Below are 27,916 nucleotides of genomic sequence, written 5' to 3'. Positions count from 1 at the left end.
AATTCACAGTTAAAGAAAGAGATTAGCCCATTAGAAGCTATCCAGTATACTATCTCTAAAGGCCAGGCAGAGATTTGGAGCCTTCTGAAAGCACCATTTAAGATAAATTAGGGTGAGAATATGACTATAAAAAAACCCATCAAATCCTGTTAACCATATTTCACTCTTTTTAATGAAAGACTATGTTAAAAATAAGCATAGACTAGAGTAGATATTCGGATGGCAAGTAAACATAATAAAATTCTCAATATTATTTGTTATTATGGAAATGAAAATTAAAACAACAATGATATATCACTACTATTAGACACACCTATTAGAGTGGCTAAAATCCAAAAAGCTGACAATATCAATTGCTGGCAAGGACTTAGAGCAATAGGAAGTCTCAATGCAAAATGGTACAGCCACTTTGGAAAACAATTTGATAGTTTCTTACTGAGCTAAACATAACCTTGCCATAAAAGCCAACCAACCATGCTCCTAGGTATTTACTCAGTTAATTTGAAAATTAGGTCCACAAAAAGCCTCTACATAAATGTGTATTCCTAATCACACAAACACACAAAAAATGGGAGCAACCAAGATACCCTTCAATAGGTAAATGGATAAACTAACTGCTGGATATCCATTCAACGGAATACTATTCAGCAATAAAGAGGAATGAGTTGTTGATCCTTGCAAAGACAAAAATGAACCTTAAATGCATATTGCTAAGTAAAAGAAGTCATTTTGCAAAGACGACATAATGTATGGTTCTATTTATATAACATTCTGGAAAAGGCAAAACCATCAGTATGGAATTCAGACTATGACATCAGAATATTATTATACTAGAAACGTATGAAAGAATCTCACTAAACGTAGTTTGAAGTTGCTGACCTGAGGAACTTGGAAATGAATGAACTCTGTAAAACTAAAGACAAAAGCAACTGTATCACTAGTTGATCATGTTGTTTCCTATGGGGTGTGGGTTAAGAATTTTGAAATCCGTATATGTGTACACTGGAACTGAAAAGTTAAGTAAATGAATGTGGATGGTGAGAGTCAGGGTTCTCACTGTTGTAGTGGGAGGCTCCAGGTCGGCAAAGAGAAGGGTAGAATAATCCATATTGTAATGGATTAGAGCTGGACACTTTGATACAAAATCATGCTTAGCTTAATATACATACAGATGGCATACATATAGATACAGTTATACATATTTATAGTGGACACACATGTGTTTCCTTGCTCTGTCAGCTGAACAGACCTAAACACGAAGATGCTCCCCCAAGCAGAAATGAGCACACCTAATGCTCACATCTTTGTTTTTAATATAATTCTCCAATAAAGGCACAGACCTGCTTGGAGAAATGATTGATTCTAGGACTTGGGCAGGAAATATACAAAATGAGTCTGGAGCATCTTAAAGTGCTAGAAAGTGAGGAAGTGCTCATAAAACAAAAGCAAAACCAAACAACCCTTTATGGGCATATGTCAAAGGTACACAGGAGTTAATTGAAAGAATTCCCAATAGCCAAATTGAAAATAATTGAGCAACTAAATAAATATAATGGTATGATTATAACCCAAAGTATATAATAAGTAGACATAAAAATAGTAGGTAAATCTCCTGTGCAGAAAAGTTCCACATAATCTATGTTGATATTCATCTTTCAAGAAGGCAGATTATAGCACCAACTTCTTCAAGTGTGGGCCATGTACAGTGACTTCCTTACAAAGAGTATGGCATGGAAGTGGGGAAAAGAGTAACTTTTGAGCAGAAAAACAAAACCTCAGCCAGATGATCAAGGTTAGCTTCAACAGGGATAAGTCATATGAACAGTATGTACCCTTGATATAATATCTTGAGAACGACACTTTAGTTCTGACGTCTTCCTCCCCAAACCAGTAATCTCTGTCCAAGTGTGAGAAAAACACCACATTCCAACTGAGGGACCTTCTTCACAGTACTTGACCAGTACTCCACAAAACTGTCAATGTCATCAAAAAGAAGGAAAGACTGAAAAACTGTCACAGCCAACAGGAACCTAAGAAGACATGACAACGGAATGTAATGGGGGATTCTGAATGGAATCCTGAAACAGAAAAAAAAAACGACAGGAGATTAAAAACTAAGGGAATAGCCCTGGCTGGGTAGATCATTAGGTTAAAGAATCGTCCTGATACAACAAAATTGCAGGTTCATCCCCAGTCAGGGCACATACAAGAAGCAAACCAGTGAATGCATAAATAAGTGGAACAACACAGCAATCTCTCTCTCTCTCTCACCAATTAAAAAAAAAAAAAACTAAGGGAATAGTAATAATATGTGGACTTTCATTATAATACTGTGTCAATATCTGTCCATTAATTGTACAGAATGTGCGATACCGATGTAAGATATTAGTAACAGAGAACACTGGGTGTGTCACATATGGAAACTGTACTATTATCACAAATTTTCTCTAAATCTGAAACTATTCCAAAATAAGACATTTATGTATACATAGAAAACATTGATTCAGGAAGAAAGAAGAAAATAAAACAACAAGAATAAGACTCCATTCACATGGCCGTTTACTGAAGGTACAGGGACTCTGAGGAGTGAGCAGTTTAGATAACCTCAGACTGAATTTTCACATTTCATTCGGCCTTACCGACTGGCCATCTTCTGTTTCTCCCCTACTTTCTTCTCTGCACACTCTCTCTCTCTCTCTCCAAGTTCCTATTCCTTTTTGAGGTGGAACCATTTAATTACATTATTTGTTCTCTTGTTGCCTGCTAATCCCTTACCTCAGGATCTTATTTCCATTTTAAAAAGACACTACACTGATCAGGGCAAATCTGTTGGCACACAGGCTTCTTTACCTTTTCTTCTCTGCTGCCTACAAGGCCTAGTCAACCAACTTCCTAGTTAATGTACTCTTTCTTCTGATAATATTCAATATATTAATTTACATATTTATGTTAATTATATTTCTATCATGTGTTCTTGAAATTATAGACTACTTTTATTTCTTGGATAGAAATGCACTGAATCATTTGTGTTTTTTGTTCGTTCATTAAAAATATAATTCTCAGTATATATTTCATTTTGAAATCACTTACCAACTAGAAGAGCTGTATTAGCTAAAACTAAAGCAAGCAGGTATTTCTATTTTGCATATTTCAAGTAGAAAGCTCTAGCTTAAAGGGGTTCTTCCATCAATGAAGCATAGAAATTTTATTTGATTATTTCCTACCGGTGAGCTGGTAAATGATTAACAACTGACTCCCCCCCCCAAAAAAAATCATCTCATTTATACTACTTGGCAAATTGCATGGTATAAAAAACTCCAACCAAAGCCAGCTTCAAGCTATCAACATAACATTGTTGACTGGGAAGAGACCTGTGGTATCCAAACATTATATATGATTGCCACTATAACGCTACAACAGACATAAATAACTTCAAGGGTATAGATAATAATAAAATGTAGTGAATGAAATAATTAGGAAGTACTTCTTAGTGTTTATTGTTCTTATTTTATTTTTAAGTATATTTTATTGATTTTGCTATTACAGTTGTCTCATTTGTTTCTTCCCTTTATCCTCCTCCACCATACACCCCTGCTCCCTCCAGCATTCTTCCCATTAGTTCATGTCCATGCATGGTACATATGGGCTTCTCCATTTGTCTCTCTTTTTACAAGATTTTATTTATTTATTTTTAGAGAGAGGGGAAGGGAGGGAGAAAGAAAGGGAGAGAAACATCAATGTGTGGTTATCTCTTGTGTGCCCCCCAAACCCATGAATGTGCCCTGACTGGGAATCGAACCAGTAACCCTGGTTTGCAGGCCAGCACTCAATCCATTGCACACCAGCCAGGACTCCATTTCCTGTACTATTCTTAATTTCTCCCTGTCTATTTTTAACCTACAAATTATACTTCTTATTCCCTGTACCTTTTCCCCCATTCTCCACCCTTCCTCCCTGCTGATAACCCTCCATGTGATCTCTATTTCTGTGAATCTGTTCCTGTTCTAGTTGTTTGCTTAGTTTCTTTTTGTTTTTTACGTTCAGTTGTTGATAGTTGTGAGTTTGTTATTATTTTACTATTCATAGTTTTGATCTTGTTCTTTTTCTTAGATAAGTCCCTTTAACATTTCATATAATAAGAGCTTGGTGATGGTGAACTCCTTTAACTTGACCTTATCTGGGAAGCACTTTATCTGCCCTTCCATGCTAAGTGAAAGCTTTGCTGTATAGAGTAATCTTGGATATAGGTCCTTGCCTTTCAGGACTTCAAATATTTCTTTCCAGCCCCTTCTTACCTATAAGTTTTCTTTTGAGAAATCAGCTGACAGTCTTATGGGAATGCCTTTGTAGGTAACTGTGTCCTTTTTTCTTGCTGCTTTTACGATTCTCTCCTTCTCTTTCATCTTGGGTAATGTAATTATGATGTGCCTTGGTGTGTGCTTCCTTGGGTCCAACTTCTTTGGGACTCTCTGAGTTTCCTGGTCTTGCATGTCTATTTCCTTCACCAGATTGGGGAAGTTTTCCTTCATTATTTTTTCAAATAAGTTTCAATTTCTTGCTCTTCTTTTTCTCCTCTGGCACACCTATGATTCAGATGTTGGAATGTTTAAAGTTGTCTCAGAGATTCCTAAGCCTCTCCTTGTTTATTTGTTTGTTTGTTTTTGAATTCTTGTTTCTTCATTCTGTTTTGCTTGAACATTTATTTCTTCCTTCTATTCCAAATCATTGATTTAAATCCCAGTTTTCTTCCCTTCACTGTTGGTTCTCTGTATATTTTTCTTTATGTCACTTTGCATAGCCTTCACTTTTTCCCTTATTTTGTGTCCACACTTAGTCATTTCTGTGAGCATCCTGATTACCTGTGTTTGAAATCTGCATCTGATAGGTTGGCTATCATCTCATCGCTTAGTTCTTTTTCTGTAGTTTTAATCTATTCTTTCATTTGGGCCATATTTCTTTGCCTCAGTGTACCTTTTATGTTCTGAGAGGTACAGCCTTAGGTCTTCCCCAGGGTGGGGCAACCCAGGTCACTGTGTTGTGGCACTGTATGTGGGGGAGGGGTTCGAGAGGGAAGAATGCCACTTGCTCAGCCCTTGGCACACTTTCAGTCACTTCCTCCACTACCCAGAAGTGAATTGGGCCCTTCTGTTCCTGATTCCCAGGTAGGTGGGTTTGTGTACATTTTAGGACCCTGTGGATACCTGCAATGGACTCTTCTGTGAGACTGGGAGTTTCTCCTGCTGCTGCAACACCCATAGGTTTTTACAGCCAGAGGTTTTGAGGCTTTATTTCTCCACACTGGAACCCTGGGTTGCAAGATCCATCTCACTCCCCAGTTGTTCCTCCTGGTTTATACACACACAAATGTGGGACCACTTGGCTCACCAGCCACCACCTCGCCTGCACAATCCCCCAGCTACTGCCTTGCCTCATGTCTTCTCTGCCCTGGCTGCCTGTCTCTGCCTCTCCTACTGGCCTAGATGGATGTTTCTTCTTTAACTCCTTGGTTGTCATATTTACATACAATTCAATTTTCTGGCAGTTCTGGTTGTTTTTTTGTTTTTAAATTGGTGGTTGTCCTTCTTTTGTCTGTGTGAGGAAGTGAAGTATATCTACCTATGCCTCCATCTTGACTGGAAGTCCTATTATTCTTATTTTAAATGAGATTTATTTAATTGAAAGTCTGTATGATTTAACTTTTAATAATGACTATATTTAATAAGCAATTTACAAAATATTTTTGAAAATTTAAAAAAGTGATCCTCCTAGGTGAATAAGGCTAGCATCAGCACCACCATTGTCTACCACACACCTCAAAGTTGAATAATTTTGATTAAGAATGCACAATTTAAGGTTACACTAAGGCATAGAAAAATAAATCTTACCTGCAAATTAAAAAAAAGTAAACCTGGAGTAAAAACTAAACTTGATTTTAGATTTTGAAGCATGTGAAATAGTCACAACATTAATTTAGTTTCTCAGCCTGAAAGTCTAAAGGGGACCTGTGACCTAGAACAGCAGAAATGAGAGTGAGGTTGACAGTCATTTTTAGAATCAGAAGTCTGTCATTGTCCTTTAAAAGGTAGAGATAGGTAGTCTCTGTCCCTTGATTTCTAGGATAGGGATGGGAAGAAAGTGAAAATTTTGGAACAGAAAAAAATATATAATTTTTGGACCTGGTATCTAAGATTCTAAAAGGTGTGTGTGTATATTCATATATATATACTCTCAAGGGTCAGAAATCAGGTCCCTTCTTCCAGATGAAAAGCCTATGTATTTGTTAGTGCAGGCTAGGCTACAGTACAAAGAGACTCTCAAACTTGCTTAAAGAATACCCTCATATTTGCTTTAAAAACATGTAACTATGTCTATAGCTATATCTATAAACAATCCAGGGCAGCTGCTCACATTGGGAAGGACACCATTGGGCGGATGACAACATGCAGTCATCCGGAACCCCAATCTCCTTCCAACTTCTGGTTCTACCATCCTCTAGTGCCTCCTCATCATCTGCACTCAGATGGCACAAAGGGAAAGCACATGGTCTATATCTGCATGATAAGATGGGATGTAGTCTTTCTTTTTGTGCAAGACCAAAGGAGAACAGTGGACAGCTAGCAGTCTCCTCTACACTAAGTAATATTCTCTTGAGCCTGGAAAAGTTTATCCAGTGGAGAGCAGAGAAGGATGCCCACAAAGTCCCCATAGTTGAGAATGTGGTCAAAATCAACCAGAGTGCAGCAGAGGTCTTCTATTGGTGAATTTCAGTTAATCATTTCTAAGAAAGATTGAAAGACTTGGATACCACATTAGCCATGTCATTCAACAATGAAGAAAGGAAAATGCATGTGGATTTATCAGTGCACCAATACCACAGTTCATGAGGCAACAATTATTCCACTTATTTTAGATAACTTATCTGGGAGCAGGTAAAGAAGTCCATGCAAATGATAGGTTTACTTCTGGTCATATCTCTTCATTGAGAGTAGAAAATAAGTCAGTTATGGAAGGTGCTCTGCTAACTTCAGTGAGTGGGTCAATTCTACTTGGATTTACACCAGAGAGAACCTACCACATGGGAGCAATGTTATCTCATTTGGCATTTTCTCCCTAACATCTCTTCTGCAGTTTTCTTTTTCTTTTTTAAAATTTTTATTGTATTTTTTCCATTACCATTTAGTCCCCTTGTACCCCTCTTCCCCTAACAATCACCACACTGTTGTCTATGTCCATGAGTCCTGTTTCCTTTTTGTTCAGTCCCTCCACCCCCTTCCATCCCCCCCAATAGTTGTCACCCTGCTCTCTATCTATGAGCCTGTCTCTATTTTGCTTGATAGTTCAGTTTGTTCATTAGATTCCACATATTATTAAAATCATATGGTATTTGTCTTTCTCTGACTGGCTTATTTCACTCAGCTTAATGTTCTCCAGGTCCATCTATACTGTCACAAAAAGTAAATTTTTTTCTTTTTTATGGCTGAGTAGTGTTTTCTAATATACATTTTTGTATGTGTGCTTCATGAAGAATATCCTTGACTCAGTGGGAGCACCTTCCTAAAAATGTAGCCTCATTCCCATATTGTAGTAATTATACCTAAAAGACAAAATACTTTTGAAAGCCTTTCCCTTTTTGAAAGTCACCTTAACAGCTAATTTTTAAGCCATTCAAAAAAAATAAGTTGTCTTAATTTATTTTCATACCTTGATTTTACCCAAAATAGTTTTAGCCAGCTTGCCCACTCAGAATTAATGTGATTCCCAATAATTTCTGGTTCTTTTAAAATATAAATCCATAAATTGACACCTTTGAAGTTATTTTTAAAAGTTTGCCACAGACTTCAAAATTCTCAACAGTTCTAAAAACATTTCAGGTAGTTGCAACAACTTTGGATTAAATGTCTAACTTCTTAAGGGAAAAGCTTTGAAAAAAAACATTTGTTTGGTGTTTAAATTCTGGTGAACTTGATTTTAAAACACAACAACAAATGAACATTGCTTTAGAGTAAACTTATTAAATTAAATAAAGTTGTCTTTGTATCTAGTATGAAAATTGAAATAGTTATATAAATAATTACTTTACATAATTATTTCTGTTTGTACTTATGTATTTTTGTCAGTTATGGATGTATAGTTTAAAATGTAAAATAGATTTATAAGCCTTGTCATATAGAAATGGCAGTCTGCTGCCTTCTCTCCCTGTTCTATTTCCTCTTTCCAGAGTACTTCCACCATTTTGATTAATCATTTATTTAATTCAGTGTCTCCAAATAGCGTGCTACATAGCTTCTTGTTTTTACAGTTTTAGGTATTACCGATAAATCTATTGCAATAGAAGTTGAAGATTCTAAATAAATCCCTTTAACATTTATATAATAATGGCTTGATAACGATGAACTCCTTTAGCTTTACTTTGTCTGGGAAGCACTTTATCTGCCCTTCAATTCTAAATGATAGCTTTGCTGGATACAGTAATCTTGGTTGTAGGTCCTTGATTTTCATCATTTTGAATACTTCTTGATCAAAACGATGAACATTAAAATGACAACAAACTTACAACTATCAACAACTGAATCTAAAAGCAAAAACAAACTAAGCAAACAACTAGAACAGGAACAGAATCATAGATATGGAGATCATTTGGAGGGTTATCAGTGGGGAAGGGGAAGGGGGAGAATGGGGGGAAAGGTCCTGGGATTAAGAAGCATAATTGGTAAGTACAAAATAGATAGGGGATGTTAAATTTAGTATAAGAAATGGAGAAGCCAAAGAACTTATATGCACGACCCATGGGCATGAACTAAGGGGAGGAGATTCCTGGAGGGAAGGGGGCTACCAGACAGAGGGGAACAAAAAAGGAAACATTGGGACAACTCTAATGGCATAATCAATAAAATATACTTAAAAAAAAGAAGTTGAAGACCCAGCTCACTTTCCTCCTTATGTCCCTATAATACATGTACAACTCTCCCATACCCTCCTTCTCCACCATATTCATACCCTAATTTTGTGTTGACACTATTATTACTATGTAATCATTATTCATAGCTGTGCCATGTAGTAAATCAGGATTTCTTTCCCTTATCCTGTGCAACTTTTGAATCATTTTATGTTGTTCTCTTAGTTTCTTCTGACTTATCACCAACTGAGGCCCCAACTCTATGTCAATTGTCCAAACTTGTCTCAAGTACATCAATTTCATACCCTAGTCTCAATTTTATCTTATAGAAGAAATCTTTCTTGAAGCCTTCCAACTTTTTCCATTCTGGATGTTTTGCCTTCTCAATCCTGCATTATGGTTGTTTGGGGTCTTTCTTTACCATAATTTTGTGGTTCCTTTTGCCATAATCTCTGCTAATTCTCCTGTGTTCTCCTTCTTGATATTCTACTCTTTTTGATGGAGCAAAATCCACAGGTATTCTTCTGAGAAAAGTTACATGGGAAATAATTGAGATTTCACATGTCTGATAATGTTTTTATTCTATCCTGAATATCAATTGGTAGTTTTCTTATAGAATTCAAGTGTAGAAGTCATTTTGCTTCACAATTTTGAAGGCATTGCTCCATTACCATTGAGATTCAGGTAGTTCTATTTAGAAATTCAGTGCCATTTTCTTTGCTGATTCTTTGTTTGAGACGTGCCCTCTCTGGAGGTTTATCAGATCTTCCTGTGGTACAATTTTCTGAAAGTCTAATTTGGGTCATCTTCATCATTTTTCTGGCATTTGGCAGGTTTTTTCAATCTGGAAAATCATGTGTTTCAGGTCAGAATAATTGTCTTATATTATATGTCTAGTAATTTTCTCCAGTTCTGTGATAGGCAGAATTTTAAGCTGGCTTCTATGATTCTCACTACATGGTATACATGCCTTTATAGAATTCTCCTCCCCTTGAGTGTCGATAGGACTTTTAACTTGCTTCTAACCCACAGAATATAACAAACGGGATGAAACAGCATGCCTATGATTATATAGTGTCATATTGCCAAGGTGAAGAGATTTTGAAAAAGTAATATAGATCCTTAATCAGTTGACTTTAAGTTAATGAAAAAAGAGATTATCCTGGGTGGGCCTAACTTGGCAGGTAAAACTTTTAACAGAGGGTCTAGACATAAAAGGTCTCTGTGGCTCACCTTGAAAAAGCAAGCTACCATGAGTTTTGAAGCTATAAATAAATTCTTCCAAAAAATACAAAAAGCAAAAGCAAAAGAAAAAAACAACACATGAGCTTAGACTAGGACCCTGAGTTTCTGAGGAGACAACAGCCTAAGCTGACTCCTTCATTGCAACTTTGTGAGATCCTGAGTAGAGGATTTAGCTAAAGGTATGTGGACTCCTGAGCCGTGGAAATTGATGGATAATAAATGCACTATGTTGTCTTAAGGTGGTACATTTGTGATAATTTGTTATGCAGCTGTAGAAGACTAATGCATTCCTTCCTTCCACCACCCTTATTTGTTTTTTGTTTGTTTGATTTGGATTTTGAATTTTCTGGGCTAGTTATCTTTTTTCCATGTTTTTCTATTCAACTTTCTGAGGAATCCTCAGAATTTTTTATCTTCTAATTTTTATAATATATTTTTCATTTCTACTATCTTATACAAGAGTGAGCAAAAGTAGGCTTACAATTGTGAGTATGTGAAACAGACTTTATTCTGGTATTATGCATTTTTCCATAAGAAAAATTGTGAATCTAGTTTTGTCCACCTCTGTATATATTTTAAAATTCTGATAGCTTATTTTGTCCCCTGAATTCTAATTTTTATAGCATCCTATTCTTGTTTAATAGTTGTAATATCTTTTTCCTTATACTTCTGAGGATATTAATAATGTGATTTATATTTTATTTTGATTTTTGGATTTTTCTTTTCTATGTAAGACTTGTATTTCCTCCAAACTGCTTTTATGTGGAGCTTGATTTTAGTCTTTTTACCTTTCAAAATTGAAGATTTCTCTCAAATGATAAAGACAATGATCCTGTGTGTGGGTATGCAAGAGCCACCTCCCTCAGCCCCGTTTTCAGAGATACCTACTGCTGCCAACCTCTGCTGTGAAATCTGGTTGGTTCCTAGCTTTCGCCTTGGCTGGCTTCTGTACTCTCAGGTCCATTAAGTTCTCCTGACCCCTCAGTCACTTATTTTTCTGGTCTCTAGGTTGTTTGTTCACTGGTTTGTTTGTTTTGTTCTGTTTTCTTTGTTAGTTTGTGGTTCCTAAAAATGTCTCTTACTTCCATTTCTGGGGTTTGGGGGAGAAAGTAAAAGTAGATGTATGTATTCAATTTGCCATACTTTCCAGTAAGTCTCTTTATATTTTACTGGGGAAATTTTTTAGTTCCCGATATCTGCCCTACTGAAAAACAAGCATTGCCTTATGCTTGGCAAAAACCCGCTTGCCTTATCTTTTCTGGAATCTATTGGAAGAAGTACATTCACCCCCTACTCCCCACCAAAGCTTTGGCTCAGGTCAGTAAATTGATTAAACAATTTTAGAGAATGGGTCTTTCCTCTGGGGAGATAAAGAACATTTATTTGTCAATAAATATGTGGACTGTGAAAGACGTAAATGCCTTTTCATTGAGAATTAATTTTTCATGCTCCCATAAAACTAGCAACTTCCACCTGCAGATAGATTATTTTGGAACACTGTTGCTTGAGGCTGAGGTTTCTGTTAGTGTTAGTTTTATTCCATTGTTGACAGTCTAGTCCATCAAACCAGAAGAGCTTCTGACAAAGTGATGAAGAACCAACATTGCCTTTGTCTTCTTTATATTTTTGGAACTTGTTCACATAGCAACTATACAAAATAATATTTAATCCAATTCATAGTTGTAAAAAATGTTCATAATGTAAGGAATCATCTACCTGGAGATGTATTTGGCAAGTTTAAGGTTGAGAACATCTTCAAAAAGATCACAGTTGTCATTTAAAAGTCTTTGTCTCTCTGGGCATTTTAACATTTGTTAGATTCATCCAACATTTGTAACCTTGGCAAAGATGGCCTCGCAATATTTGTTTATATTTTTAAGAACCCTTATGAAATTCACTTCCCTACACAATGTGTCCCAATAGTGTACTCGGTCATTTCCTCTAAGTTACAAATTCCTTATGTCTCTGAGTATTGTCATTGCCTCAGAGAAGGCTTTCCTGCCCACCCTATCCAAAACTGTCCCTTACCTATAACCTATAACTCTACATTTCATTTTCTTTATAACACTTATAACAATCTAACTTCAAAATTACAACTAGAGACCAACCATCATTCAGAACCACTTGAAATGTAGCTAAATGAAAGTCCTACAACTGGGGATTTAAAGAAGAAGTTACTGTGAGACTGGTAGGAGGGGTGGAGACAGAGAAGGCTGGTCCCACACCCATGTGTGGCTGATAAAAATTGGGAGATATATCTCAGCTGTAGAGGACCCCCTGAGGAGTGAGGGGCCCCAGCCCCACACAGGCCCTGAAGCCCAGGGTTCCAGTGCCAGGAAGAGAAATTCCCATGACTTCTAGATGTAAAAACCAGCAGGGATTGTGGCTGAGGAGATGAATGCTGGAATCTCAGGCAGTACTTCTTGAAAGGGCTATGCACACACTTACTTGGACTCAATGTCTCTGAGCTCCAGCACTGAGGCAGCAGCTCAAAAAGCACCAGGAACATATGGGGAAAAACTGAACTGTCCAGCATTAGGATGAGAGCTGGGGAGAGGAAGCTTTCTGCCAGACAAAAGTGATGGCAGAGGCCTTTGTTCCTTTTCTGAGACCTTCCCACACAGAACTGACAGGTGGGTGCCATATCTGAGTCTCCATCAACCTGGTTCACACTATTAAGCACCCCCTGGTGATTCCGAGACCCTGCCCCACCCAACTTGTGAGCCCACCCAAGCTTTTCCCAGTGGCTTTTCCATACAAACAACCACTCTTCGCTCATGCTTTAGACTTTCCTAAAATCTCACCAACAAGCAGCATCTGATCTCAGCATGTTCTGTACCTCTCACTAAGTGGCCTCAGGCCTGGCACTAGCAGCAGCCAGCCTTGGCTCACAGCTTGGCCTTGCCTGTGCCCTCCAAGTGCAGCACAAATAGTAGCCATCTGCAGGTCACTTTGTAGTTTATGCTAGGTGGTCCTGGGCAGACCACAGATGGCAGCTGACCTTGGCCTGCAACTCCCAGGAGGCCCCAGAACCAATTCACAAGGAAGACAGCTTCAGACAACATTGAAGCACTACCCAAACACCTTGAGGCAACAGTCTGCCTCAAGGCGCAGACTCAGTGGGCACCACAGCCCAGCTGAAGTAAGTCCTGCTCTGTGGTGTGGGCCCCTGCACAGCTGATTCTCCATAGTGATTGGTGGTCACAGCCAGTCCTTTCAGCTGATCGACCTGGGGGTAAATCCTTCCCATTGATGTACCAACAGTGATCAAGTCTCATCCACAAAATGAAGGTGTACTCAGGCCATACAAGGGACACACCTGCAGTGCCCAACTTGGGTGATTGGGGAGGCTGTGCCACTGGACTCTACAGATCGCCAGTACATAAGGCCAGTCTACCAAACCCCAGAGACCTAGTAGCTCTACTTAATTCATAGAAACAAATGCTGGAAGTCTCCCAAAATAAGGAGAAAAATAACCATGTTCCAAATGAAAAACAGAACAAAACTCTGGAAGAACTAAACAAAATGGAGAGAAGCAATCTACTAGATGCTGAGCTCATAACACTGGTTATAAGGATGCTCGATGAACTTAGTGGGAACTTAAACAGCATAAAAAAGGACATGGAAACCAAAAAGAAGAACCAGTCAGAAATGAAGGATATACTAAATAAAATGAAAAATAATTTACAGGGAAACCACAGTAGAGTAGATGAAACCAAGAATCAACACAGCAATTTGGAATATAATGAAGAAAAAAGACCCAAAAATATGAAAAACAAGGAAACAAAACCTATCAAAACAGCAAAAAGAAAAACAAAACAAAACAAAATGAGGATAGTGTAAGGGACCTCTGGGACAACTTTTACATTTGCGTCATGGGTGGCAGTGTGGGGGATGTGGGAGGAGAAGAGAGAGAAAGAGAAAACAAGAAGTTGAAAACCTATTTGAGAAAATGACAGAACAATTCCCTAACTGGTGAAGAAAATAAAATAGACATACAAGTCCAGGAAATGCAAGAGGAACCCAAAGAGGCTCACACCGAGACACATCATAATTAAAATGCAAAAGGTTAGAGACAAACAGAGAATCTTAAAAGCACGAGAAAAGCAGTTAATTACCTACAAGTCAGCTCCCATAAGATTGTCAGCTGCTTTCTTAACTGAACTTCACGTGCCAGAAGGGATTGGCAAGGAATATTCAAAGTGATATAAAGCAAGGACTGACAACCAAGGTTCCTCTACATACGACTTGAAGGACATATCAAGCTTCCTAGACAAGAAAAAAGCTAAAGGAATTCATCACTGGAAACCAGTATGACACGAAATATTGGTAGTCTTTAAAAAAAAAAAGAAAACAAATATATGAACAATAAAATGGCAATAAATACATATCTATTAACAATTGAATCTATAAAAATTTAACAAACAAGCAGAACAGAAACAGACTTATACACAAAGTCTATCAGCAAAAGTCCAGACATTATTAATATAACAAGAATGATTTGTGTGACATCAATGTTACCTGGCAGCCACAGGGAGTGGACTGGGACATGCATGCATGAACAATGATGACTTCACTGTACCAGTCAGTGGGGGCAGTAGACACCATTGACTGAGCATGTGTACTGTGTGGCCATCCCATTCAAAATGACTGAGTGAGTAGAGCAATGAATCCGCATCAAATTTTACGTTAAGCTTGAACATTCCTCTAAAGAAACCATTTCTGTGGATTCAGAAGGCCACAGCTATGGGCAACTGCTGATTGGCTGCTTTGTCATGACAATGCACCTGCTCATGTATCACGTCTCATGCAGAGTTTTTTGGCAAAGCATCAAATTACCCAGGTGACTCAGCCCTCTATTGTCCAGATTTGGCAACCTGAGACTTCTGGCTTTCCCCAAAACTAAAATCACCTTTGAAAGGAAAGAGATTTCAATATAGAAGCAGCCCAAGTGTCCATCAGTAAAGGAGTGGATAAAACAACTATGAGACATTTACACAGTGGAATACTACTTGGACATAAAAAAGAAAAAAATTTTACCCTTTGCAATAGTATGGATGGACCTAGAGAACATTATGCTATGTGAAATAAGCCAGTCAGAGAAAGACAAATACTGTATGATTTCATTCATATGTAGAATCCTGGAACAAACTGAACTAACAGGGAAAGTGGGGACAGACTCATAAATGGAGAGAAGGATGACAGCTAGTTTGATGGAGGTGGGGGGTGGAGGGATTGAGCAAAAAGATAAAGGGACTCATGGACATGGACAACAATGTGGTGATTGCTGGGGGAACGGTGGTGTAAGGGTACTAGATAGTAATGGTAATAATACAACAAAGATTAAATGAAACAAAAGAAAAAAAGAAAGCAAACAGATTTCAAATCATTGATGAGATTCAGGAAAATATGATAGGGCAGCTGATGGTGACTGGGAGAACTACATGAGGTTCCATGGTGCCTACTTTGAAGGGGACTGAGGTGTCATTGTCCTATGTACAAAGTTTCTTGTATCTTGTGTCTTCTTCAATTAATGTCTCTATTCTTCATATTACATGGCTGGATACCTTATGGACAGGCCACGTACACATAGAGAATATTTTGACTGTCGCCAGATGGGAAACGGGTTGGAGGATAGGTGAAAAAAGTAAAGAGATAAGAAGTAAAAATTTGGAGGACTTCCGGCCAAGATTCAGGCATAAGTAGACACACTTGGCCTCCTTGCACAACCAAAAGAAGGGCAACAACAAATTTAAAAACAAAAAATAACCAGAACTACCAGAAAATAAAACTGTATGGAAGTCCAACAACCAAGGAGTTAAAGAAGACACATTCATCCAGACCTGCAGGAAGGGTGGAGGTGGGCAGCCAGGGTGGAGAGGACTCACAGCAAGGTGGTGGCTAGAGGATGGGGCAAGAAAGGTGGCAGCTGGGGGACCAGGCAAGGTGGAGGCCGGAGGAGTGGGCTGTCCTGCATTTGGGTGGATAAACTGGGAGGAACAACTGGGGAGTGAGATAGACCACACCACCCAGGTTTCCAGCAAGGGGAAATAAAGCCTCAAATCCTCTGGCTGAAAAAAACCTGTGGGGGTTGAGGCAGCAGGAGAAACTCCTGGCCTCAGGGGAGACTTCACTGGAGAGACCCACAAGGTCTTAGAACATACACGAACCCACCTACTTGGGAATCACCACCAGAAGGGCCCAATTTGCTTCTGGGTAGCGGAGAAAGTGACTGAAAGCCAACCAAGAGCTGAGCAAGCAGCATTGTTCCCTCTTGGACCCCTCTCCCACATATAGCACCATAGTGCAGTGATGTGGGCTGTTCCACCCCTTCCTACGTAACAGGCATGCTGAGACAAAAAAAAAAAAAATGGCCCAAATGAAAGAACAGATCAAAGCTCCAGAAAAAATATAACTAAGCAATGAAGACATAGCCAACCTATCAGATGCATAGTTCAAAACACTGGTAATCAGGATGCTTACAGTTTTGGTTAAGTATGGTGACAAAATAGAGGAAAAAGTGAAGGCTATGAAAAGTGAAATAAAAGAAAATGTACAGGGAACCAGCAATGAAGGGAAGGAAACCGGGACTCAAATCCATGGTCTGGAGCAGAAGGAAGAAATAAACAGTCAACTAGAACAGAATGAAGAAACAAGAATTCAAAAAAATGAGCAGAGGCTTAGGAACCTCCAGGACAACTTTAAACATTCCAACATCCAAATCATAGGGGTGCCAGAAGGAGAAGAAGAAGAGCAAGAAATTGAAAACTTATTTGAAAACATAATGAAAGACAACTTCCCTAATGTGGCAAAGAAAATAGACTTCCAGGAAGTTCAGGAAACTCAGAGAGTCTCAAAGAAGTTGGAGTCAAGGAAGCACACACCAAGGCACATAATAATTACATTACCCAAGATGAAAGAGAAGGAGAGAATCTTAAAAGCAGTAAGAGAAAAGGACACAATTACCTACAAAGGCGTTCCCATAAGACTGTCAGCTGATTTCTCAAAAGAGATCTTACAGGCAAGAAGGCACTGGAAAGAAGTATTCCAAGTCATGAAAGGCAAGGACCTATATCCAAGATTACTCTATCCAGCAAAGCTTTCACTTAGAATGGAAGGGTAGATAAAGTGCTTCCCAGATAAGGTCAAGTTAAAGGAGTTCACCATCACCAAGCTCTTTTTATATGAAATGTTAAAAGGACTTACCTAAGAAATAGAAGATCAAAAACTATAAATAGTAAAATGACAACAAACTCATAAATATCAATAACTGAATCTAAAAAACAAAAACTAAGCAAACAACCAGAACAGGAACAGCATCAGAGAAATGGATACCACACGGAGGGATCTCAGTGGGGAAGGGGAAGGGATGAATTGTGGGGAAGGTACAGGGAAGAAGCATAATTAATAGGCATAAAATAGACAGGGAGAGATAAAAAAATGGTATAGGAAACAGAGGACTCAAAGAACTTATATGTACAACCCATAGACATGAACTAAGGGCGATGGGATGATGGAGGGTTGGGAGGCAGGGTGGAGGGGGGATAAAGGGGAAAATTGGAAAAACTGTAATAGCATAATCAATAAAAAATACTTTTAAAAAAGCATAACTGGTAGGCATAAAATAGACAGGGTGAGGTTAAGAATGGTATAGGAAACAGAGAAGCCAAGGAACTTATATGTACAACCCATGGACATGAACTAAGCCAGGGGGAATGCTGGAGGGTTGGGGGGCACAGAGCCGAGGGAGGATAAAGGGGAAAAAACTGGGAAAACTGTAATAGTATAATCAATAAAATATACTTTAAAAAAGAACTAAAAATTTATTGTTACAGAATATTCATGGGTGTAAAGGATAGCATAAGGAATATAGTCAATAATATTCTTCTTTTTAAAGATTTTCTTTATTTTTAGAGAGGGGAAGGGAGGGAGAAAGAGAGGGAGAGAAACATCTATTGATTGTCTCTCACATGCCCCCAGCTGGGGACCTGGCTCACAACCCAGGAATGTGCTGCAACTGGGAATTGAACCAGCAGCCTTTTGGTTTGTAGACTGGCACTCAATCCACTGAGCCACACCAGCCAGGGCTAGCTGATAACATTCTTATAACTATGTATCATGTTAGATGGGTGAAAAATTTATCAGGATGATCACTTAGTAAGTTATATAATGTCTAATCTGTGGGATGTACACCTGAAACTATATAATATTGAATGTCAACTGTAACTGAAAAATAAAAAAGATGATTAAAAACACGGAAAAAAGAAAATATCAAATAGCAAGGAATAAGTCTAATAAAAGGTATTAAGATTTCTGCAGTGAATACATTGAATATTACTGAGAAAATCTGCATGTATTTCTTAAAGGTTTTTTAATTTTATTTATTTATTTTTAGAGAGAGGGGAAGGAAGGGAGGAAGATAGGGAGAGAAACATCAATTTGAGAGAGATTCAGCTGCCTCTCGCATGCCCCCAAATGGGGACCTGGCCTGAAACACAGGCGTGAGCCCTGACTGGGAATTGAACTGGCAATGGTTCACTGGCTGGCACTCAGTCCACTCAGCCACACTACCCAGGGTGAGACAATCTTTAAAAAGCTAAAACAAGTGAAGATTAATACCCAGTTTATGGACTGGAAGACCAAATAGTGTTATCAACTAAATATGTCACTTCTTTGTAAATTAACCTATCTATTCAAGGCAATTCCAATAAAAATCCCAGCTGGTTATTTTGTGATAATTGAGAAAATGATTCTGAAATTTGTATGGAAATCCAAATGATTTAGAATAGTCAAAGCAATTCTGAATATGAACAAAATCGAAAGACTTATACTACCTGATTTCAAGATTTACTATAAAGCTATAGTAAGTAAGAAGTCTGGTAGTAGTGCAAGAACAGACAAATAGACAGATGGTGTGGAAAAGAGAGTCAAGAAATTGTCCTCACATACTTGGGACCTGGATTTATGACACCAGCTCCGTGGCAAATCAGTAAGGGATGAATTTTTTTTTAAATCAATGATGTAGGTCAATTGAACATTCATATGGAAAGTTTAATCTTGACACCTACTCTACACAATATACATTAAGTAACTTGAGAGGGATCCTAGTTCCAAATGTGAAAGTTAAAATAGTAAGCATGATGGGATGGAGTATCTTGGCTGTGGTGGTGGTTATGTGACTGCATGGACTTGTTGAAAGTTTGTCTGCTTTGTGACAATTCATCCAACTATAGATTTGTTTTCTGTCTTTTAATCTACCAATCATATGTACTTTACAATAGAATTGACTTAAAAAGCAAAAATAAAGCCCTCATAATTATCAGAAATTATATTATTATTTGTCTACCTTCTATGGTCCACACACTGCCACCAGAGGTAAAATACACCAAGGCAGAAACTGTATCTGTCTTGCTCTCTGCCAAACCCCCAGCTGCATATAGGAGGCTTTGCATTTCCTTCTTCAGCTCCAGTTTTCCCTACCTGTTCATGTTACTTACTCCTTCACATTCTTCCTGCCCCTGTTCAAATATCACCTTCTCAGAGAGACCTTCTTGATCAACCACTATATTCTAAATTGGGCTCTTCTGTTTTAATTACTGTTTGCTTCCATCAGGATCTTTAGTTGTAAGCAATCAAAGGTGACCCCAGTTGGCTAAGCAGAAAAAGAGTTTAATATAAGGATATTTTGTGTTTTACTGAATTGTTTAAAGGGGTAGAGAGCTAAGCTTGAGTTAACTTCCAGATAAACTTCCAAAACTATGTTACAGAACTGATTTGAGAAAGAATGAACTCTAGCTGCTAAGTACAAGTGGGCTCTTTCATGCCATATATTACTTTGGAGATCCAGCTATTAGTACAGGAGGGAGAGAAAGGAAGAGAAATTACCTAAACTATCATTTTGTAACTGAATGCAGGTTCAGTGCCTGCCACTACAAAAGCCAATACTCAAGAGGCAAGTGCTGATGTAAAGGAAAGTGGTTTATCTGAGATGCCGGCCATCTGGTCTGAAGATGGGGGGACTCATGTCTCAAAGCCCATCACCACCTCTCGCTGGAGACAGAGGTTTTTATAAGGACAGAACAGAGGGGAAGAGAACAAAGATGATCAAGGGAGGGGGATGAAAGTTCTCTACATGCAGACAAGCACAGACAAGCACCCTCCAATAAGGCAAGTGATGGTCCGGTGTGGGTCATCCTGACTTTAGGTCATCCTGGCTTCACGGTTGAAGGTCAGAAAATCTCCCAGAGTGGGGATGCCTGAATGTCAGAGTCTGTGTCTTTTAAAGTTAGTTTCTAGGTTTCTTACACAAACATACTGTTCATCTACAAGCTGCACATTAGTCAGAGTCAGCATTTACAAAACAATGTCAAAAGAATGGTGGGGTGGGTTACAATTCCCCATTATAATTTCCCTCTGTTATAATTCTTTTGCATCAGTAGCATCTGATTCAAACTCTGACATGGGTGTGTCTACTTAGTGGAATCCAAGTTATATGACTGTGCTCTAGTCTAGATGCAAAGGAGACAGGTTGAAGAGAGTCCTGGAGGAACAGCGGGTGTTTACCTAACACCAAAACTCATGCAGTAGACATTCTCAAAGCATTGAAACATTTTCAAGGGTGTCCATTGTAATCTCCATCACGTTACTTTATTCATTTCTATTATAATCTTATTAGAATATGCAAATGGCCTCTTGTATACATTTATTTTTATTGTATTGGATTTAATTTATTGCATTACTAAAATACACACACAAAAAGGAAGGGGATCCTATTAGTTTTCTACTGCTGTGTGACAAATTAACATAGATTTAGTGATTTAAAACAACACAAGACTTATTACCTTACCATTTTAGAGATCAGAAATCTGACCCAGGCCTTAATGAGCTAAAATTAAGGAGTCAGCTGGGCTATGTTCATCTCCAGAGGTTCTGGGGGATAGTCCATTTCTTGCCTTTTCCAGCTTGTAGAAGCCTCTGCATTCGTTGAGTCATAGTCTTTCACTCCCTATTCAAAGCCAGCAACAGTAGTTTCATCCTTCGTATGCCCAAATCTGTCCTTCTTCTCCTCTCTCATCTTTTTTCAGCCTGCAAAGGTTCTCAGATTTCTTAAGGATCCCATGTTATTTGATTAGGTCTATCTAGATAATATTGATTAATCTCCCATCTCAAGGTCTATATCCTAAATCACATTTTCAAAGTCCCTTTGTAAAGTAACAGTTACAGGTTCTTGGAAAATAGGACATGGATATTATTGGGGGCTAATAGTCTGGCTACCACTATGACCTTGTCATTCTTCACTGTTGTATTCCCAGAGTCTCAAACAATGTCAGCCACAGACTCAATAAGTATTGATGGGATGAAGGAACCTAGATAATGACAGTGTTGGACCAAATTCTGTATTCTCCGCCCTGTCCCACACCCAGCCTGCTTTGTGTGGTAGTAAAAGAGGAAGTTTTAGATGGCAAAACTCTATCAACAGCCCATAAGGGAACAGGCTTTCGAGGGTGCTTCACCCAGACTCTTTTCCACAAATGCCCAGTGCATCAGGCAGGGTTTTGTTTTGTTTTTTTAAGCCTGGGCCCCATATTTTTCACCTATCCTGACTATTTGAACCCATACCACTGGCAATCAATATAGATCATGGAAAAATTCTTGGAAACTTGGGGTCCCAGAAAATGATGGGAATCCTGAGGAAGGCAATCAGCCTTATAAATGAATTCATAGTGCATTCAGTTCAACTAAAAAAAAAAAATCCTGGTGCCGTGACTTCGCAGACAACTAAAACCTCACATTCAGCACCCTCCTCAGTGAAACCCACGTGCAGTCACGTGCAGGCAGACTGAGGCTAACACAGTAATCATGATGTCTCTTCCCAGCGAGTCTGTCTGACAAGCAACAAGTCCTTTGAAGAAATATTTTCTTGTAGAACAAATATGGACTTATTATAAGGTAATATATAACAATATCTTAAAATTTCAAGGAAAGCAGCACAATATAGTGGTATGTCAGTGCCTGTCATTAATTCCCCCTGGAACTCACGATGAGCACTGAGCCCAATGAAAACCAAGCGATGAAGCATTTTCTCTTGTGGGACGGCATTGTGACTCATATAAGTTTTAGCAAGTGCTGAGTGCTTAACCATTTTTTTCTCATCAAATTGCAACGGGCGCAAGGTTTGATGAGTTCTGAATCCGATAAGTACTGAGGTATGACTGACTGTATTTTAAAGACTTGCTGCTTTTGAGTTACCCTCAACAGTCCTCCTGTGCCCTGCTTCCACCGGTGTGATTCTGTTGATGGAGTTTTGCTACCTAAAACATGCTCCTCTACTACCAGTTAAGGGGGACTTTGGCTGAAAATGTCAAAAAAATTGTTCTAAACCTGCCTCAAATATTGATTATCTGGCTTATGATGTAGTCAGTGTAAGAACATACAACAGTCTTCCTTTTTATTTTTCTGGGGCTAGAGCTACCACCATGACAGCTGACTAAAGTGCTGTTTTGCAGATATCACTCAAGGCTGATAATATCCAGACTTCTCTAATAAAGTTTCTAAGGTCACAGATTCCTGGGTCAAGAAATACCTAAGGCAAGTGGAGACAAAGCTTCTCCTCATCATCCTTTTACCTACGTTTCTCTAGATACCCAGAACCCCGAAGCAGCCACAAAGTTTGCATGCCCTCTGGCATCACGCCCTTTCCATACTCTCCATGCTCTAAAATTTCCTCTCACTCTTTATTGTTCTTTCTCTGTTTACTGCCCTGCCTTTTCACCATAAATAATAAAACTGAGCTATTATTAATTAACATCCTCCTAAAACAAAGAGTCAAGATATTGATATTCATCTAAAGTAATTCATACTAAAATATGAATAGCTGATAAGTATGCTGCTTATATTTTGAAAGTAGAAGAGTTATCCAAATCAGTTAATTCGGTAGGGTGAGGATTATGTCTGCTGTGTGCACTCTCAAGCTTCTAATACAGTGCTTGACAGGAAATGGGTACTCAATATTTGTTGATTGCCTGAGAGATATTGGGAAATGGCAGCTTTGTGCAAGGCAGCCACCTTAGTGTCCATATTTTTCTTCGACTACCTACATTCTTGCTCATTTTGATAGGCAGAGAAATAAGGTTCCCTGTCCCCTCCCCCACTGCTTATTACTAAGGCCTCTTCTGTGTTGTTTCATAATAACAAGTGCATGGTAAGGTTCTTTGTTTGGTTTTGGAGGGTTTTTTTCACTTAGAAATTTCTCTTCCTCCAGACGATGTTCTGATTTTTTTTTCTAGAACTGTTTGGGATGTATCCTATTAAAAAAAAAAAAATCCCATGCGCAGGGAATACCAGTGCAGTTCTCTCTAGCACATAGCACTGACCGAATTGCAGTTGGAAGACAATGTGTAGGATGCAGAGTCTCAAATCAAAGTCCAAATTTCTCTCTCAGGCTCAGCCGGTTGTGCGATTCCTTGCAAGTCATTTAATGACTTTGATAAGTTATTTTCTCCCACTGTTTCCACATCTTATCCTAAACCTTCTAACCTGTGAGGCTTAAGAACCTCAATTAAAGTTGTATTAAATTGTTTTCAAAGAAAATCAAAGTGTCAATGATACAAATTATATAGGTTATAACTCTGTTACATTTCCAGAAGATTTAAGATGCGATGGATAAAACATGTTATATGGTTGCAATGAACAATGCTAGAATTTAATCTTACTATATTTTTCAGTGAACCCATCCATGTTCCAAGTACAAGCTCAGCACAGAATCTAACGTGGCCTTATGGTTCAGAGGAGATGCATAATAATTTCCGCTGAGGACATGGAACAATCCAGAGGTAGCTCTAACAATGATCCTGCGTACCAGGCCTCTCCTGGCCACCCCCTTCCTTCTGTCACCCTCTTCTTCTGGGGGTACACTTTCACTGGCAAGGAGTATAAAAGCTATTACAAAAAGAGACTGGTAACATGATAAAGTATGGACCCAGTGGGCAAGGGTATGAATTATATAACTATAGAATGGTGTGTGGGAAAATATGTACAGACGGGAGATGAATAAAAAGAGGCACTGTATGTTATTAATTTGGACAGGAATAAGAGAAAAAAAATCTTATCTCACTTTTTTCCTGTCTTCTTTTTCCGGATAAACTTGACAGCTTGAAATTCCTCAGTGACTCTTCCTTCTTTGTTTCACATTTTTTTGGTTCATCTCTCTTACCTTCCTTTCACAGTTTTCAAGTCCCTATCCTAAATTCAAAAAAGGAAGAAGAAAAAGAATCACAGGCCTGGGGCTTGCATGACTCTGCCTGACTCGCGGTTTCGGTTTTTCTGTGCTGTGTTTCTTCATCTGTAAAGTGGGAGTGATAATACTTGTCCCAGCCGCAACACAAGAGCTAGCAAGCTATGCTAGTGACTAGCACGTGGGAGAATGTGTTCAAAAATTAACCTCCCAAGGGTCACCATCGCCCTTTCTCCTCTCGAATCCCTCCTCGGCTCAGTGGAAGCCCTGCTGTGGTGCACCCCCGGGGCCCCTGACCGCTCACCTGTCTCCACGCCGCAGACCTTTTACTTGTCCCCCCCCATTAATGTTACTTTATTTGCCTTCGTTGGCATCCTATTTTATTCCTTCTGCTTCTGTCGTATTTTTAGTTCAAATAAACAAATAGCTCATCGATAGCTATAATTTATTTACCCATGATTTTTAAAAATCACATAAGACCTTATTCTTATGTGAGATTAAAATGTCCATTCTATTCTTCCTCAAATTGGAACCATATGACATTTTCTTTAAAAACTATTAATCATATTTATAAATAAGAAAGCTTAATTTTAATATCCTTTATATTTACTATGTGACTAATTTTGTTTTTGCTTGCTCTGACCTCTTTTGAAACAGCATTTAAACAGGTCTCCTTAATGTTTGTTGGAATAAAGTAGGACAAATCCCAAAAACTTCTACAAATTTCTGTTGGAAACAAATTTTCTTAACACTGCCCACATAATTTAGTACCACAAAAGGTTTTCTTTCAATTCTATACCCTAAAGAAACTAAAAATAAAAAGTTTGATTCTCACATTACTTCAAGAATATAAATTTTTCTTGTGGGATATAGAATTTTGTAACACTGCATGCAACATAGTCTATAATTTGCTTTGTTTGATTCTTTACAATGATTGTTTTAAATAAAGTAAATTGAATAAAGTAAATGGTGACATTGGACTGGAGTACTCTGATGCAAAATTACAGATCTCAGAGTGTCTTTTAAACACGCTTTACCTTGTTGCTACTTATTACCAAACATACCCAAATGTGTGTAGCGTGTGAACATTTAAAACAAACCTACCAAGTGTCTGAGTACAGAGTTAAGTCAATAGTTTGCAAACATCTCTTTGTTTCTTTGTATGCATTTAGCTACTGATATATCTTTTTCAAGGAACGAAGCAGACCTGAGAACATACAATAAAGGAAAGCAAAAATTACCAGGTTTGGACTTCACTTCACAGCCGGAAAGATTCTGTTGAGTCTGCCAGCAGGGGATCTTGCGTATTAATACCCTACCTGGAAGAGCTGACACGTTGAAAATGAGATTAACATCTTCCTGTTTTACATTAACTAAGGCTAAAGTGTCATTTGCCTTATCAGGAGAAAACCTTTAATGCTGAAATGATAGGGTTGCCAACAAGGTGTGGTTTTAAGAAAATGTTAAATTATTAAATAGGATTTTTTTGTGTATGGTGGTGCTGATGGTGAGTCTTTGAAGATAAATACCTCATGCAAATAAAAGCCAAAAAAGTGAGGATGACTGGAAAGCGAAACGCAAACACCTGTAACTCAGCAACTCCTTTTCAGGCCAATGCTAATTGACATTTGGCTCACAGTAAACAACTTGTCAGAGCACTTAAAAAAAAACAACAAATAAATGAATACTCCATGTCAGAGAGTACTGATGGCTTGATATTTGTTGCCAATTCCAGACCAGCCTAGAAACAGAAGAGCTAATATAAATGATTTATTCATTCTGATATAAGATAGCACTTTTTAATTCCCTCACTTCACAATCCATCTAGTTATGTATTTACTAAAGATGAGCATTTAGATGAAAAAATATTAAAAATTCTAACGTAGGGAAGTCTTGAAATCATTGTGAAATAGAAGTGAAAATGAGGCTGGAGAAGTGGGCTGGAATGACTTGATGTCCCCTTAATCTTGGGGGGCCCCAAACAGGACCTGGTAGGCTTCTCTCCGGCCCTGAAGAAGGCCCGCTGGCCATCCGTGCTTCATCCTCAGGTGACAGAGCCTCTCTGCCCATTGATCTGTTTCCAAGCCACAGCTCTGTTACTTGTCCACCCCCATAAAAGTTATTTTATTTGCATTACTGCTGTGCCAGGCACTCTCCTGGGAGTAGCAGAGGGTCCAGAAAGGAAGACATTAAGTTTTTTGTCCTCCAATCCTCATTGTCTAGCTATGCAGACCAACACTGACAACAACTAGATTTAAAAAGCCAGTTCCAATCAGAGCAGAGACATAAACACCTGCAATAGGAGCCACAAGGGAGCGAGAAGAATTCTCCAGGGAGGACCTGGGAGAATTTTCTTGTGGAGATAGGGTGTGTGGGCTGGATGCTGCAGAATGGGTGGGATTTTAACAGGTGGCAAGGGGAAATCGTAGGGCTTTCTGGGTAGAATAGACCAATTCATTATATTTTGACATCATGATCACAGAGAACATTATAGTTAAATAGACACTTAAAACATATCAATAGAAAATACATTATAACAAAATACTGTCAGCAACCCCTTTAAAAAAAGAAACTATCTCTACCTGTATACTGAATATACAAATGGTAAGAAAAAGGAAGAAAAGATGGAGACTTTATTCTGCTTCCTAAATGTCTACTATTCAAATCTTAAGAATAAGCCATACCAGTAGCTATTGTTTCTATTCATTTCAGAACTTCTAATTGCTGTTATCTTATGGAGTCTCAATGAGAAGAAAGGAGGAGGGGGGAATGAAAATGCATGAGATTTTCAGGAATGCCAACAATGTGAAGTTGGATTCCCACTGTAACTATTTGCATTCATTGTTCCAAAGATGCCACTGGTCCTTGTGTTCAAAGGGAGCTGCAGGAGGACAAGCAGTTTTAAGGTAGCACAAAGGAAGGCAACTTAATGCCTCCCTAAGGAGAAGCTGCAGAGGGCTGTGCTGGTGGAGAGAATGATAATAGCAATAATAACAATAAAAGAAAAGAGTGGGGGTGGAGTGGGGTGGGGTGGGGTGGGGAAGGAGTCCTGATAACTAGAGATGAGGTGGGAGGAAGGGGTGGAGGTAGCCTTTGCAGGTGTTGCAGGAGGATTTGTAAGTGATGCAACAGAACAGCGGAAGCTGTGAGCCAGGATGCAGAACATATCCAGGGAGCTCCCAGGAATAATGGAGAGCACACATTGCATCATCAGGATCACTGAGACCCGAATCCTCTGGGGAAGTCATGTCTTTTTTGTACTAGATGTTTTGAAGCTGAGCTTGGGGGTGGAGTGAAAGAGGAGGGGAAAATACCGGGAAAAATTAAGCAGTCTGAAAGGAGTGTAAGATTATGAAGATAAATGTTTACCTCTCCACTGCATTGTATCTCTTGAAATGAAACTGTTTTTGAATAGTGCTGCATCCATAATGCAAGAATGTGGGCATTGTGAACAAATTGACTGTCTCAGATGATTTGACACATTTTGATTTCTGCTTAGGAAAATATCTGTTAATCCTATTAGAAAGGGAAGGAGAGGGTCC

The 27,916-nt window shown here is 38.5% G+C and overlaps 1 long non-coding RNA gene across 1 annotated transcript; it reads right to left on the bottom strand.

The window, feature by feature from the left end:
- Window positions 1–258: 258 nt before the first annotated feature.
- On the bottom strand, window positions 259–26,611 carry LOC123480082 (uncharacterized). The gene is made up of 3 exons (XR_006655945.2): window positions 25,616–26,611; window positions 20,988–24,382; window positions 259–2,078 (listed from the first exon to the last, which is right to left on the bottom strand). It is a non-coding gene; the product is annotated as an uncharacterized lncRNA (long non-coding RNA).
- Window positions 26,612–27,916: the final 1,305 nt, after the last annotated feature.

This window comes from Desmodus rotundus, chromosome 1, assembly GCF_022682495.2.
Source record: "Desmodus rotundus isolate HL8 chromosome 1, HLdesRot8A.1, whole genome shotgun sequence".
NCBI lineage: Eukaryota > Metazoa > Chordata > Mammalia > Chiroptera > Phyllostomidae > Desmodus > Desmodus rotundus.
The sequence above is the reverse complement of the archived record's forward strand: the minus strand, read 5'-3'. Positions and strand labels throughout refer to the sequence as shown.